The following is a 10,534-nucleotide window of genomic DNA, read 5'->3' on the forward strand; positions in this document are numbered from 1 at the left end:
TGAGATCCAAAAGCCTGTGAAACCCATGGGTCGCTGGCAATATGTCAGACAAGTGAGGAGCTGGGAGCCCAGAAACACCATTCCTCCCCAGTTCCAGTGTCTTACATCAGGATGATGTTCCCAGACACACTCACTCCTCTTTAGTCCACCTGAGCTGGCCAGGCAGTGACTTAGGCAGCTGCGACTATTGGATTGGACTGGACTGACTCTTTTTGTTTCAGGTTCACAAATAATTGAAACAAAATCTGATGGAACCTCACAAAACAAACTGATTTCTAACAAAACTTGTTTCCCACGGGAAGTTCTCAAAATTGAATAGTTTCTATAAAATCTTTAAACGTATCAAGTCAGTGAGTTCTAATGGAGAAAAAACATTTCCTTGATATTTTTTCAATTGACTTTAATTTTTCTAAACCAGCTTCATCTTTTTCAAGAACGTAAGTCTAGTGCTATAGCCGTGCAAAAAGCCTCAAAAACAAATGCAAGTGCACCCTATTGATACATAGTCCAGACAAATGTCAAATTTTTGTTCTCATGGTTTTTAATTGCTTAGAGATGGCAGTGCTGGCAATTGATGCTATGGAATGCTACTTCTTTTCCCACATCTCAGTAATTGTTCTAATGACCTCCTTGCAACATATCAGTGGAAAAGTCAGGAGATTTCATGACAGATATAAAATTCATGTGATTGCCAGTAAAGCAGTACAAAGACTCCAAAAAATATCCCACAAATATTTCCCCACATTTTTTAATATAGCCATGTCAGGACTACTCGCAAGCTTTTGTATTTGTTACATGAATTGGGTGCCCACATCCCATCAGAAGACAGGGGTTTCCAAGGGCTTCCAAAAGTCAACAGATACTTTTGTATAGCTTTAGTAAACACATATTAGGCTCACATTTGCCAAAACTGTGCCTTTTAGACTGCAACATATAATAAACACTAAAGACAAACATATTATCTGAACTATAAAGTCTGTGTTTGCAAAAAAGTTTCCAGTGATATCTATCTATCCATGCCATTAAACTCACTAAAGATACATCTTCTTACTGCAGTCCATCCTGCTACAGCAACACAATGAATACAAATAACGTAATAAAATATACAGACTCCATCCCATGATAAGCAGGTTCCCTCAGCTGTGCAAGAGGAATATCTATGTATTTCTTAGCTGCAAGTGAAATAAGCCATTTTTAATAGGTATATTACAGAGATCAGTTCCTAAACTAATGCTTATATGGTTACATATACTATAAAACTACCTCAGGGTCAAGCTTAACATTGTGGATTACTTAACATATTTTCTAACTGGTTTAGGTTTTTTCCATTTTGATTCTCTTCATTCAGTACAATGCCCTGAAATGCAGGGCCTATCAATGTCCTCAAACAGGTTAGAATTTTTTTCCCCCAAGACTTCATGTCAACCCTCCCTACTTCTTTTTTTCTTTTTTAAGCTATCTCTTAATTTAAAAAATAAATAAATAAAATCCCCAGCCACATCACAAATCCACTGTTTCCTGCAGTAGAGAAGCCTGTGCTCCCTGTGTCGCTCCACATCAATGCTATGAGTGTTGTGATGTATTTGTTGCACTTCCCTGTAGCAGCTCCAACTCCAAGGAGCTTTAGGCATAGCTGTACAAAACAACCAAACTCAGCCAGTATGCCTTCTGGCTAATTCCAGGAGCAATCAGTGAGTTTTAGCAACACCTCAGTTAAATAAGTATGTTACATCCAAGGGCTTAAGTCTAATCATTAAGTTAAACTGGTGCTTCTGTTGATCAGCTGTTTTGAAGCATTCAGAGGTGGTAGAACTATGCAAGCTCTCCACAGGAGTAAATGATACTAAACTGAAAATAATGCAATGTCCAAGCAGACATTCAAGAACAGCCTTTACAGAGTTAACCCCAGTCCCTCAAATGGTTCCATTCAGACAGCCACTTCTCCTGTGCAGTATCACCAAAGTCAACTGTATTTATACAAATCTACAAGAATCCTTATCTAACATCAGGAAAAAAACCAAACCAACCCAACCCAAAAAACCCAAACCAGTATGGCTGATCCAACATTTCACAGTTGCTATGCATTACTCTACCTTCTTCCCAGTATAAACTGAATTAGCAGGAAAGTCCATATCTGAAAGTGTTTGAAATCCCATCCCAGTCCAGGGTCATTTCAGATCTGTTTGTTTCATGCTCTGGGCCAATCGCTATAATGTGCCAGCACTATTTTTCCATGTTTGAAAAGCCTCTGACCTTCAGGAGAGCTTTCCATACCTGCATCTGGATCTGATCGCTGAGAATCTGGCTCACCTCTGTTAAAGATGTACTCAGGTCTTGGATTTACATCCCACATTCCTCTGCAACCCAAAGAGTCTGCTGTGATTAATGTGCTCCCAATGAAAACCATAGGAACTGAAAATGATTTGCAACTGATTCATTAAAATAGCATTCATCATGATAATTGATTGGTTAATTAATTATGGCCATAATGTGGATGCCGTCTGTATTTCCATAGGAATTCTTTGGTAGTTTTTTAATTCATTCATTAAAGCCTGGTGAGTTTACAGTGCCAGCCATGCTACAGCTTCTAATAGGGGAGAACTGCACCTCCATACAGAGAAAGGGTATCCAAGGCACTTTCTCTCCACAAAGGATATTTTCTAGTGTTATGATAGAATTACTTCAGCAGCAGCACCACCTCAACCTCCTACAGTGCCTCTCATGACTAATACTGTATATGCTATAGACGTGATCCAGCCCTATACAGTGGGTCAGCACAGGAGCCACAGGCTCCTCTTACCCTACACCTAGCCTGTCCAAATGAAGCAATTTTCACTTGCAGAGTACCTATCTGTTGGGAGACAAGTATTAAGTGGGTGGCAGCACCCACAGCACAGCAACACACAGGAAGAATTATTACAGAACAGGAAATGCAGAAGAATATCTATTCTTATGAAAAATGCCAAGGGATCTTTCTTGTGATGTACATCAAACAGGATCAGGTTTTTGGGATCTCATTTGAAAGACATATGCACAGGCAAATGCACAGCCAATCTATCTTGCCTGGAAGGTGAAGTCAAACTTTTGGAGTTATAAAGTGCTCACTGTCCAGATGTCCATTACACGGGCAGATGGAGCTGTCTGTCAGCTACTTGAAATCTCTACCTTTAGCACGGTTATGCTCTAGCACAGAACAGCAGATTTAGAAAGTTGGACTCGGCACAGTGCAGACTTGATGCCTGAACTCACCTGAAAGTGTTACGGCTCACGCAGACAGGCCAAAGGCAAGGATGTTCTCCTGGCTATGATCTGATACAGCAGAGTTTGAGTTATGTGGATTCATTTCTTTAACTCTGCCATAGGCTTTTCTGCCTGGCCATGAGCAAAACCTTCCTTCCTCTGTGCTCCAGTTTTCATCTCTAAGACAGAAATGATGGCAACTCTCTCTCCAAGGCTATGGAGAAGATGTGCTTACAATATTAATAACTAGGAAGTGCTTAGATATTACAGCTTCAGGGGACATAGATGTACCCAGAGCAGCGATCCACAAAGAGCAGCACAGAATGAAGAACTTGCTGAGGCTATGTTCTCCTTAGTTCTTCCTCCTAACCCTTTTTAAAATTTTTTTTTAATCTCCTTCAGCCATAAGCATGTACTCACACACTGCTCTTAGACAGGTAAATACCTTAGGCTGAATCTTCAGCTTCAGAAAAGCAATGTCAGCCCCCTGACTTCTAATACACCCACATCAGTTTTCACCCCTGAAGATCCAGCCCAACACCACCTTCTCATTCTGCTCAGGAGTGATCTGTATCTCCCCTAGCTCTGAAAAGAGGTATCCCTGCACAGGAGGAGCCTGCAAGGGCAGGGTGGGGAGGGGGTGACCGCACAGACCCTCGCCGGGTCCTGGCAGCACTTCCCAGCACAGCATTGCTCACTCGCAGCCGAGCAAGGCGCTGGCAGGTGTTTGTGGAGCACCACGGCCATAAAGCCATCAGAGGTGTACATATGGCCTGCTGCAATTTGTCAGAACTGGTTTTGTTTGAATTCAATTTTAGGGGGAGAAAATCAGTAGACATTAATGTACGCTTTCCCCTTTTCAATCCCTCCCCCTGAATCTCTGATCTTAGTGGGATAAAAACCAAGTCAGAAGCCGGAAAAGCTCTTTTTGAACCAGTAGCCTAAAAGCACAGGAGGACTATTAGAGCTCTCTAACGCCAGATGAGAGATGGGGGGTGGCTCTGTGATTTACCATTCCCTATCTCATCCTTTGTTCTATCTTCACCTCGACTGTCAGCTGTTTTGCAAAGGGGCTGGCAGTCAGGGGGAGAGGGAGAGAGGCTGGTGTGTGCGTGCCTATCCAGTTCAGGCTGGTTCCTGGCTCAGGGAAACATTTTATTGGATTTGTTACTCTTTGATGCTGATTAAGCCCATGGGGCAGAAAAAAAAGCAAAAGAGAGGGGGAGTTTGGGGGGAGGGGAGAGATGCAGTTTCCCTGTGGCTGCGGTGTTTTTAATTTATTATTAACCATCTCTCATGTGTTATCTGACAGCTCTGTTGAATTCTGGATGCAAAGGAAAGCAGTGCCTGCCTTTACAGTTTTCCAGGGTGTATGTCCCCAGTCTCCCCAAATAACTTTGCAGATACTAATTTTAAACAAATAGATTAGTAGGAAATTAGTTCCCTAGGAGTTGGAAGGCTGAACCATTTCAAGGCCAGGATTGCACAATGGAGACCTCGGTGATAACCCAGGAGCGGAGGGCAAGACATACTGAGGAGCAGAGAGCATGAAAGGAATTCTGCAACAAGGCAGACGCCAGAAGAGCACAGACAGGGCTTCCAGCTTCTTACTCAGTTTTTTTTCAACCTGACCCCCCAAAATGGCTGAATATCCCCAATCTCTGTACTCTCCTCTTACATCACAGTCATTTCAGTGTCAGGACATAGCATGACTATGGGCACTGCTCTGGGTAAGTTACGATACATTTACCCTTTCAGATGACCTTCCAGGAGGACATTCCCTGTGGGCACACAAGTGTCGGTGCCTTGATCCTACCTGGAAGCCTGCAGTAGCTAGGCATTTCCCCAGCTCTGTTGCATAAATGCCAAAAGTCAGAACCAGCTCAGTCTGTTACATGAAAAACAGAGACGGAAGATTTGGAGTCTTGTTCTCCATTGTCTTACACAGTCGTGTACAAAGCAAAAGTTAAAAAGCTCTCTAAGCACTCCAGCAGATTAGCAGATCCAGCATGCTGATTAGGTGGCATATAGCATAGTTATAAATGACTGTGCAACCTGCAATGCTGTAAAACCCAGCCTATAGCTTCAATTTTGAAAGCCACCAGTTGGTGATACCAACAGGTAGGGATCACTTTTGACCAGTGTTTCTACATAGCCAATGAGAACTGGCAATTTTTCCTGACATCTCTTTGAAGAAACGGGGACAGAAAAGGCTTGAACTTCATTCAACGGTTATTGGATAAGCACGTGTTGTCACTGATACTCATTACATTTTGTGCTATGCTGGTTACCATGTGAAATAAGATTTAGTATAAGAGAAAGCCAGTTAGATGGGTTTTCCCATTGCAGTATGCACAGCTGCAGGCTAGGACAAAAGCAAAGTTACAAGGTCAACATCTTTGAACATCCTGCTACACACAAGCCCCAAACAGTAACTAATTCATATCAGAGACCACCACAGCTGACATAAAGAGGTTCTGCTGCAACACAGCCCTCTCTCCATCCTTGGGTCAACCCATGTTCCTGCTTCCATTAGACTACTACCATGAGATTCGTGAATTACTGATTGTTGAGAACCAGGGTTGGTGCAAGGATGTGAAGTTAATGACGTGCAAGATGCTCTGCTAATGCTCTTAAACACTGCCATCTCCTGGGAGAGAGGATATAACACAATCCTTCCTCCTTCATCAACGAGTTACATATTATAAACTAGAGTTTTACATCATCTATGTGGACATCAGCAGCTCCACCACCGAGTAGGGGCTTCAGCCAGAAAGACCCAGTCATTAAACCAGACAGCATCTGGAGAGGACACTCTTACTGTATCTACCAACAAGATCTAACTACCATAATGTTCAGTTAAAGGGTATTTTTCAAGGCCATCTAAAACATGGTGCCATACAACTTCATGCAATTTTAGGGAAGTGTGTGTATTTAGTGCATTATGTAAACGAGTGTGAAAGCAGTCTCCTTAAGGTTCACCTCAGGAGAAAACAGAAAAATAAATTTCACTCAACCCCTGGCTCCTCCACAAGTATTACTCCCAAACCATCTATATCTCTGTTGGCAAAACCCTTCACACCGTGTTTTATCTTATTGCTAAAAATAAATCACTTGTAAATTGTTTTATAAATTATGTATAAGAAGAGACCTCATAGCCTAAGATGTGCTACCAGTGTATTCTACATGATAAAAAAAATTTAAAAGGATCTCCAAGGGTGGGAGGGGGAAGAGAAAGGAGCACTTTTATAAATAATATATTCAGTGGTCAAAGAAAGTTATCACCTTTTATGAAGTGTTTGGGATTCATTATGCATAAAAAGTGCAGCACTGCTTCTAGTATGCATGATATCAGGATGTGATTATTAAGCATTACAGCCACCAACTAAGTGATTATTGGTGTCATCATTTGTTTATCTAACCAAAACCTAGACTGCCACCTCTCATCAGTGGAAACAAACAGCTGATGTGTTTGACTAGTGCCAAAGGAACGCTGTCGATTATTCACAGAAAGATGATGTCCCCATCATTGTGGGTTTCATTTGGTATTCATTGTAATAGCGCTGATCCTAATGAATTCATTTGGTATTCATGTGGATGTCACATGTATTTCCAGAGATGTTCTGCTGTAATTTAGCATGGGTTAATGGACACCTCTATTAAAGTGTTATTGAAAGTTTGACATTCAAATAACCCAGTTTAAAATCAGACAAACCTAGATATTAAAGCTGAAGGGAGAATGGGGGGAGGGAACTTGAGGAAGAAGCAAGACTGAAATGCCATTTTAAGATGGTAACATTATCTGCCTGCTAGGAAGGGAAAGCTGTCCGATCCCTTCCTCTTTACTTCCTCCCCTAACTAACCAAAAGCAGAGCTTGGACTGTTCTCAGAGACTTGGCGATGGGGCCACTTTTCATACCCAACCCAGATCTCCCATCAGGGTTAGCCTGGCTGGCTGTTAGCCTGCCAAACACTGCACCAGGGGCGGGAAGAGTCTTTGGGAGCACATAAAACCACAGTCAGTGTTTGACAGCACTTCTACCTGCTTTTACAGACTAGGCATGGAGACATCCCACCCACACAGTCTTTGACCCTACAACTCCAAATGCATCACTAGGATCCAGGAATGAGGTTGAAATGAATAGAAACGCTTTTATTTTCCACATTTTGCAACTCTGAAACTAATTTTTCTGTGGTACAATTTCAGAAAACAGATGACAAGGATGGCAGATTTAGAGTCCGGTATCTTGTGACCTTAATGTGCTACTGAACAGAGCAAATTCCCTATTCACTTTCAAGGAGCTCAAACCACTTATGCCTACATTGCCAAAAAATCTTGAGATGACACAGAGAATCACCAAGCTATTACATTATAAAGAAATACTATCTGGAGGTTCTTAAAGAAATTATCGTTTGGTTTTTTTTCCTCAACAGTTTGTCCCATGGGACTTTTGACAATGAAGAAGTCAACCCTTCCAGGTAGAGTCCCACAAGTTCTTTTAAGGAGTCAGCAAACACTGAATCTATAATATGCCTATTCAATATGTGCCAACAGTGGAATATATGATGATAGACTTGTGGTATAAAGGTTTTGCTCGCATTCATTTGGGATGACCTGCATAGATATTAAGATTTTGGCCAAAGGGAAGTCTGAATTGGTGAGTAATGTGACCAGTCCAAACCTGATAAAATCTCAGTACCACACCACACCATCACATTATAACCACACGTGCAACCCATATACAGTAATTGTTTATATTAGACGCAGAGACAGTATACCACATACTTGGGTAACATAATCATCACTTAAACTGATATTTCAACAACCATGAAATAAATTGTAAGCCACAGAATAAACTGATTTTTTTTCTGCGTTGTAGCAACACCACTCAGCTCCACCCATGCTAATGCAGTCCCGTTGTTTCTACAATAAGTAAAGCATTTGAAATACAAGAAACCTAAGAAAAGTATCCATAATGCAAAATACGTGAGGCTGTGGTAAACTCAGAGGTTTGAAATGCCACTTGTTGCTCAGCCTTCTGGCTTTTGTGAGTACTTCCATTATACAACACTCGCAGCAATGCAAACTTCACCCTATCATGGATTTTATATGTTCATGCCTGCAAATTAAATTGCTAGCTATAACACAGCATGTGCTGTTTGTGGCCATTTTCCTAAATGCTACTTTGGGAACAAAATACACAGATGCCTAATGTAAACTAACCTCCTCCCATTTTCTTTGCGAAGGTTGAAATTCAACCCTGGGCAGAGGTTCTCCACAAGCCTACTTATTAAATCCCACTGAAACGCCCAAAATAGGAGTTAATTAGGATTTAAGTGGTACATAACTTTATGGAGGCCCATTAAACAGCTTTGACCTTTACTATCTCTGTGTTTTTATTTGCACATTTGTGCTCATTTTTCTGATAAAATATGTTGTTGTGTTTTCCACCATGTATTATCAATATCTCTTCGAGAACATTAGGGCTGAAATCCTGACTCTAACAAGTCAGTGGCGAAATTCCCATTGACCACAGGATGAGGAGGCTTTTGCCTGATCAGCTCAGCTACCTGCTGTTACCTACTGAAGCTCTCAGACAACAAGGGGACAAGGATTCATTGATTGTGAGACACTCCTAGATTGCACAGACAACAAACTCCCATGCAGCAACACCTGCAAGAAAGGACTTTTCTCTCAAAAAAAAAAGGAAAGCGAGTTTAATAGGTATGTTCTGAGAAGAGAACAAAGCTTTTCTCAGCAAAGATAAGGTTTGCATGAATTGGAGATTACCTGCTTTGTGGCCAGGCCCAGACTGGCAAACTTTCCCTGGGAAAAAATAAGGACTGTCATAAACTTCATTATCTTCTACTCTTAATTGCAAAGGATACATTTCACATTAGGCAAGACCTTAGAATTTGAGAACTAAATACTAAATGCTTGGCCTTTACCCCACTTCTGCTATATCTTGCTTTATAAGAAGGAACTATACAGCTTCATGTAGCAATAAATAATTTTCATAAGTTTTATTGCAGTGCTATGTGCCACTAATGGACAATTTTGTACTATTTTCAAGAGAGAGCGGCAGGCTGAATCACAAAGCAGCCGTTACTGTTTCATTAAATGCAAAAGTTCCTTCCCTACTCCATTTCAAACACCAGTCAGTTTTCTTTGATCATTTCTCATCTCCCACCAAATTATGGGGAGATCCAGATCTTCCCATCCAATAGTAATGGTCTTGCAATCTCCAGCCCTTACAAGAGACTGTGTAATTGGGTACTGTTCTGTTGAGGTGTTTTAATACAGCCATGGCTCCTGACCTTCAGCCAGCAGGAGGAAAGAAAAGACCTTGCCCAGATTCATCTAGAGTGGCTGCACACCGACTGAACTTCTCTCATCTGCATTTTTCCTTGAGATTAATGAGCAATGGGGAAGGTCCCTAAACTTAAATGAGCTGGAATAAAATTCTGAAATAAGCCTTGCCTATTAGGTGGTGCTGGAAAGAGATTTTCAGGGAAAGTCTTTCTCTGGGAACAATCATTATGAGAGGGATGGCTATTTAGCTTTGTGGTTCAGGATCCCAGCTAAGATCTAGTAGATGCAGCTTCCACATCCATCTCTGCTCTCTGCTTTTCTTGCTTCACACATGCCCTCTTTATCCCTGCACCTCTGTGCTGTCAATCCTCAAAGACATGGACTGTACTGCAAAACTTCAAAGTGCAAAAATTGGGCATCCTTACTTTTTATGGAGCCTGAGGTAGCTGCAAAGACCTCAAGATGATAAAAACAAAACCAACAAAAACATACAGCCTATTTTTATTTGCCTTCAGATCATGAAAACTCTAGGGTACAATCAGATCAATTTTTTCAGTGTAAATCTGAGGCGAAAAATATTTCTGTAGTTATAGGTTTCAATTCTTAAAGTATCGTTCCTAATATCTGATTCCAAAAGGCCAGGCCAAAGGGTGGGGGGCAGACGTGGGACACCCACAAACAAGTAGTTTAAAAACTCTGCTAAAAAGTTTTCCAATTTCTCAAATGAAATCAGAAGCATCAAATGAATGAAAAGATGACTGCAGGAAAGAGGAGCGAAGAGGCTTATTAACAATATCTTGGGTTTAGATACAGCTCTCAAGAATTTTGCTATTAGGACTGAACGTACCCAGTTCCACAGTATCCATCCATTTCTTTCTAAATGTCTACATTTCTTAATGGATAGGGGAAGAAAAAAAAAATTCTAGTCTTGTTCTGTACGTGAGTCATCTTCCTCCAGCTTCTTTCTCCAACAGTCCCTCA

The sequence above is a fragment of the Haliaeetus albicilla genome, chromosome 2, assembly GCF_947461875.1.
Source record: "Haliaeetus albicilla chromosome 2, bHalAlb1.1, whole genome shotgun sequence".
In the NCBI taxonomy this organism is placed as follows: Eukaryota; Metazoa; Chordata; class Aves; order Accipitriformes; family Accipitridae; genus Haliaeetus; species Haliaeetus albicilla.